This window comes from Littorina saxatilis, linkage group LG9, assembly GCF_037325665.1.
Source record: "Littorina saxatilis isolate snail1 linkage group LG9, US_GU_Lsax_2.0, whole genome shotgun sequence".
Lineage (NCBI taxonomy): Eukaryota > Metazoa > Mollusca > Gastropoda > Littorinimorpha > Littorinidae > Littorina > Littorina saxatilis.
In genome coordinates, this window is record NC_090253.1 from 60,609,530 (window position 1) to 60,616,401 (window position 6,872).

Consider the following 6,872-nt stretch of genomic DNA (forward strand, 5'->3'; position numbering starts at 1 on the left):
TAGAATGCATTGCCAAGGCACTGCATACCCCCAGCAAATAACAAATCGCCTCTCTCTCTCTCTCTCTCTCTCTCTCTCTCTCTCTCTCTCTATCAGACACGCACACTCACAGACACTGAGACACCACACACAGGAGTGCGCTCAAACCACGTCACACACACACACTCACTCACACACACACATCATCCATGCTCACAATGTATTATTTATAAGCGAGGGTTCTGCAAAAAATCAGTATGACAATGTGGGCCTTTCTTAGCACAAAAAATGACGCTTCGGATCAATAGAATCAAGTGTAACACATGTAAGTTTAGATGATTTTGACTCGGTCTTCATCGTGGATTGACGCCCACCAAAGCCTAATTGAATCCCTCCGTCGCTTCGCTCCGTCGAGCTTCAATTAGCTTTGGTCGGGCGTCAATCCACGATGTAGATCGAGTCAAAATCATCTAAACATACATGTTACGCTTGATTTTGACTCGATCTTCATCGTGGATTGACGCCCGACCAAAGCTAATTGAAGCTCAATTGAATCCCTCCGTCACTTTGCTCCATCGAGCTTCAATTAGCTTTGGTCGGGCGTCAATCCACGATGTAGATCGAGTCAAAATCATCCAAACATACATGTTACGCTTGATTTTATTCATACGTACTATTGATCCGAAGCGTGGATTGACGCCCGACCAAAGCTAATTGAAGCTCTCCGTCGCTTCGCTCCATCGAGCTTCATCAATTAGCTAAGTATTAGGTAAATAAAGCATAGTTCTATCCGATACAACAAAAACGTGGAATTTCAATCACATAATCATTGACCCTCACCACCTTATACTGTTCACCGTCAGGGTCCAGCATTGGAAAAAGATTTCAGCTTACAAACTACATGTACAAAGCCAGGGGTCTGGGGCAACACCCCTGGAATTTGAAGAGGTTTTGTGATAACAGGTCACAATATTTTCCTGTCGAGCCGCAATTTTGAAAGGGGAAGTCTAGTCGGCGGCAGTCACGCGCTTGGCGCCGAACTGAACAGTATCGAATTTTCCTACAAGGGTGTCACCCTTCTGTATCTCCTGTATACAGAGAAAACGCTTACAGGAGCTCCACTACATGATCTCCACCTTAACTGGGAATCCCCCCACACACACACACTTTTGAAGTGGTTGACATAACAAATACCGTGTACTCACAAAAATCGAAGAGCGAAACAGAACCCGCCTGTGGTCATGGAGGAAACCCAAGCTATCCCACAATTCCAGAAAAACGGTTTGACTAATCATAAGCTAACTGCGCGCCGTAATGATATTTTGTTGTTGTAAGTTAAAAATACACTATAACACCCTGATCGAGCACTTCTGACTTTCTTTCTTTCTTTCTTTATTTGGTGTTTAACGTCGTTTTCAACCATTCAAGGTTATATCGCGACGGGGGAAGGGGGGAGATGGGATAGGGGAAAGGGGGGGGAGATGGGATAGAGCCACTTGTTAATTGTTTCTTGTTTACAAAAGCACTAATAAAAAAATTGCTCCAGGGGCTTGCAACGTAGTACAATATATGACGTTACTTGGAGAATGCAAGTTTCCAGTACAAAGGACTTAACATTTCTTGCATACGGCTTGACTAAAATCTTTACAAACATTGACTATATTCTATACAAGAAACACTTAACAAGGGTAAAATGAGAAACAGAATCCGTTAGTCGCCTCTTACGACATGCTGGGGAGCATCGGGTGAATTCTTCCCCCTAACCCTCGGGGGGTCACGACTACTTTACGCACTCTCACAACTACTTTACGCACTCTCACGCAGGCCACAAAATTGCTTTACACACTCTCACGCAGACGACACAATCACTTTACACACACATCACACGATAATTGTAATGCATTCAAAGAGCACAGTCTCTTACTTAAACAAACAAAATAATTGGCTGTCCACAACATTTTAATAATGAAAACAAAGGTCAAGTGTTCATTTGATCAAAAATAATATTAACCCTAACGAACTTTCCAAAAATTGAAACATATATTGTATAAAAATGAAGGACATTTGATCCTGACATATGGCTGTGAACCATGGGCAGATATTTAAGCATGAACAAGCAACTCAGTCAACCTGGAAAATACCCAATACAAAAATAAAGCTTCAGTTTTCAACATTATCAAGCAGGCTTCAAGATGACCAGAAGAAACCGGCACGGTTGGCCTAGTGGTAAGGCGTCCGCCCCGTGATCGGGAGGTCGTGGGTTCGAACCCCGGCCGGGTCATACCTAAGACTTTAAAATTGGCAATCTAGTGGCTGCTCCGCCTGGCGTCTGGCATTATAGGGTTAGTGCTAGGACTGGTTGGTCCGGTGTCAGAATAATGTGACTGGGTGAGACATGAAGCCTGTGCTGCGACTTCTGTCTTGTGTGTGGCGCACGTTATATGTCAAAGCAGCACCGCCCTGATATGGCCGTTCGTGGTCGGCTGGGCGTTAAGCAAACAAACAAACAAAAAAAGACCAGAAGAAAGGATAACTAGAACAAAACTGATAAAAAGCAGTCCAGCACATGCAGTGCAGACTGAATTGCACCCGCAGAAAGCCAATGTGAAAAAAAGCTTTTGCTCATGTGTAATACATATCAGAAACATAACCCGTGCTGTACTTAAAACTGTGGTCTATTTATGACTTTCCGGGGCTACGAGGTTGAAAAGTCAGGGATGAAAATCATGTACAGAATCATGTACAGCAAACGCTACCCGAAACCCCACCTTATACGGCGTGTATGACCTTGAGAGCTTCAGTCAACGCTTGAATTTTGCAGGGATAACATCCGGTTTGCTCTCTCAAGACTGATCATATTTTATCTTCAAGAGAGATCAAGGGGAAAAAATAAACGCCCCGGCGAAGATTCGAACTCTCGACCTCGAGACCTCGAGACTTCGTGTCTCATGTCCTAACCACTAGGCTACTGCGCCAATTGAGAAAAAGAAGGAAAAACATTGATATGAATTCATGTTATGTTATTCTTGAAGCAGCATGATTTATATCTCTATCCGCCCATTGTTCAGAAGTGAATACATGTATAACTATTTCTTAGATGTCTGGTTTCAACTGCGCAGAGCTTTGGAGAAATTCAATTACTGTTCTTGTCATTTTCTTGCATGTTGTAAATAGAGATATCGCAGCTATTTGCAAGGCGCGAATGTCGTGTAGCATGACGGTGTAAACATGTACTGCGATTCCGTGAAACATGTTTGCAAATAAAGGAAAATTTTAATGTCAATTTTTACGTTTTTGCAACGCATGAATGGTAATTCAAGCGTAGAATGATATAAAATTATCAATTTTTTATCTTTGACAACACTGGTGAAGTGGCCTAGCGGTTAAGACATCGGCCCCGACATTTCGAGGCCCCGAGGCCTTGAGTTCGAATCCCTGCCAAGTCGGTTTTTTTTCTGCTCGATCCTTCTTGACAATTATGCTCAGCTCTGAGCGAGCAAACCGGATGTTACCACTGCAAAATTCAAGCGTTGACTGAAGCTCTCAAGGTCATACACGCCGTATAGGTGGGGTTTCGGGTAATGTTTGCTGTACAGAAATCTGTACATGATTTTGTCCCTATTTTTCAACCTCGTAGCCCCGGAAAGTCATAAATAGACCACAGCTTTAAACAAAAATGTTTGATGTGAAGCAGATAAACACTTGACAACATCAGTTTGGATTTTTGACCAGAATGGGTTTTTTATTTTCTGTTCCTGATTTTGGGGTTTTTACCACTAATTTTTGTTGCAGCATCAGCTTAATTTTTTTTAAACCATCAAATTGTACACATGAAAAAATCTAACATAAGTGCACTGATGAAAATCACTTGCCAAAGGCAAATTTTCTAATGTTGTGCAACACAGGCGTATTTTACATGTAACATCCTCTCCACAACAAATCTGCTGCAAATTCAGGCTTAATAAACATTTAACACAACTGAACACAACCACAAGTGAATGAGAACTCAAAGTTGGTATCCCCTTTCATTGGCTCTGTCGACGCCCGTTTTTAACCTCTTGCTTCCCTTTCATGCAATGGCGTCAGTGCCTTTCGGCAATTGGTTAATGCATTTCGGAGCCAGACAACAACATAATGTCGGTCACACTTGAAGTTAACGCTACTTGATACTTTTTTTTATTCTTATACAATGTGAACGGGAGAATAGGGTCAGTTAATAACTTAAACTCAAACAGTGAGATAAAGAGAATGTACAGTACACTAATGTGAACGGAGAGACTTGGACACTTAAGTCGAGTCAATACTGATACCCACGCTCAAGAACTCAAGAACAAGTGTAATATTTGAAGTTAAAATCAACCGTGAGAAATTAGCTCAGTTGGTAAAGCGCCCGATTGCTATTTCTTACATTGTTGTTCACGGGTTTGACCCTCTTCCGCTGCATTTTTGTTCCATTACCTTAAACAAACAAATTCGTAATTTGTAATGCTTGTATTTTCTTCATTCCGAACGTTTTTGATGATCTAATGAATCGAAATAATCAAACGGTTGCATAATTATTTTGTACTTCCAGCAGACAATTTCCCAGAATTACCATTTCTATTTTTATTTTATTTTTTAGTAATATCGGCTTTTGTCAAATGCCCTATGGGTATCACCGCGACCACATGTAATGGTGATATTAAGAAAATGTACAAAACCCAAATACAAACGGAGAAAGTCTGAAACCGACGAGTCGACACTACACTCTCGAGAACCTATGTGTAATGTATGTTTGCAGTTCAACTGTCTATGTTCATACGTGGGAATTGTGTGCTTGGTTGGCTCAGTGGTAGTACGTTAGCCCCCTGTCATGGCGGTCTTGGGTTCGATTCCCATAAATGGCAAGGAATTGTTAAAACCTTTACTCTCTATTTATTTCACGTTTTGTTCTCTTCTTTTCTGAACTCTTTATACTTGTATTTTTTTCACTTTGATTTCTTCTGAAGGTTTTGAGTCGTGTATTAATAATCGAATATAGTGTGTAAGTGCCCTTGAACAGCTTTCCCAGGATCCTGTATTCTATTTTTAGTAGGGGATACCCACAAGAAAAGGTCAAATACATCCATGCGTCTCCACTGATAGTAATGGTAGTTGAGCACTTCTAGTTTAATCTTCTGTCGTTCTGACACAACCTAAAAAGGGTACATCATGTCTGAACATCATCTGTAGAAGAGTGCGAAGTTTAAAGATTAGCTTAAATAATGTCCAACAAAAACCCAACCTCTTCTGTACATTACCCATCAGCCACACATACCTGAACTGTGTCATACAATTACTCACTAGCAATTTCTAAGGTGAGTCAAATCTTGCATTAATCAAATTATTGCAACTAGCATTGTAAATAAGGCTACAGAGATTACAAAGTTCAATGACTGTAAACCAAATCATGAAGGCTCTTCCATGGCCTGTTGTCTCTTTCTTTTTAAATTTATCACAGGCCTCCAAAAACCAGTCTTGAACGGTCGTCTTCAAGGTCTTGACCTGTGGCACCCGTACAGCTTCACGGAACAGCATCTGCATGACAAAACAACAAATAACATGAACTTAGATCATCAAACAACTATCATTGATTTGAGAAAAGTCTAACGTTTATTTCCTGACGCCTGTAAATTTGCTAAAAAACATACAGACACACAAACTTGCATACACACCATTCGCTTTTACAACACACCAACTATACTTGAGTGAGGACATTACAACATATTGTAATCCTTGTAGAAGAAAAGTAAAAAAAATACCTACCCTAATATTTGTTTTGAAGTTACCTTTACTATGACTTTTTATTTGGGGGCCTTCGGAAATTCATAATACATGTATTATGACATGCAGACGCATATATGTGACGACTTCATACTGTTTGCTAACATCCTTATTTCGTATGTAGTCGAAAATCCATGACACTGACAACTGAGCTCATGAACTTGGCTTCTAGCAATTTAACGTGAAGTGTAAAAGCTTTGACAACTATCAAATCATTCACATGTTCACACGTTCACACTTTCTCATCAATGAGATGCCTGTGTTAATTAAAAACAAACATCAATAAAACTATTAAGATAAAAAATAAATTTAAATTAAATATAAAAATAAAATCAACCTACCGCCCCCACCCTATTTTTTTCCCTTTACTGGAATCGATACAGTTGTTTCACTAAAACAGTAAAAGAGATCAGCTGAATTTGTTTGACACATCTGGTTATAACTTAAAAGAATAAAACACAAAATAAGCCAAAGTCACAGAACAAAAAGACGCTGTCACTATCAATGACTCTGAATAAGGCACTCATTGCTATCGAGCCATACCTGTTCATCTTCACCTCGCCATATGGGGACGGAACGACAGTCTGCGTTACACTGGGCGAAAAGTGGCGTTTTGTATCTTACAAAACTACTCAAAATCCCAACAAAACTTCAAGTTTCAATGGGTTTATCACATTTTGGTGTTCACGACAACGCCAGATTTTGATTGGATTTTGTTGAAGTTATCGCTGCGAAATTGCCTGGAATTTCAGCGCGTTTTGCGACGGTCAAAACATCATGTTAAACCATGTTACAGCATGTCTGTAACATGCAAAAATGTCAAGTTTTGATGGCATTAAAGCTTTGGTTTAACGCCAAGTAACATCATGTTATCGTAGACTTAACTTGCAAAACTGCTTGTTTTGGTGGTGTTACAGCTTGCTTGTAATGTGATTAACATCATGTATGTGACATGCAACACCCCATGTTATGTTGGTGTTAAAGATTGCTCAAATGCCTATTAACTCCATGTTATGTTGGTGTTAAAGCTTGCTCAAATGCCTATTAACACCATGTTAGTTGGTGTTAGGCTTGATTATTAATGTAAAAAA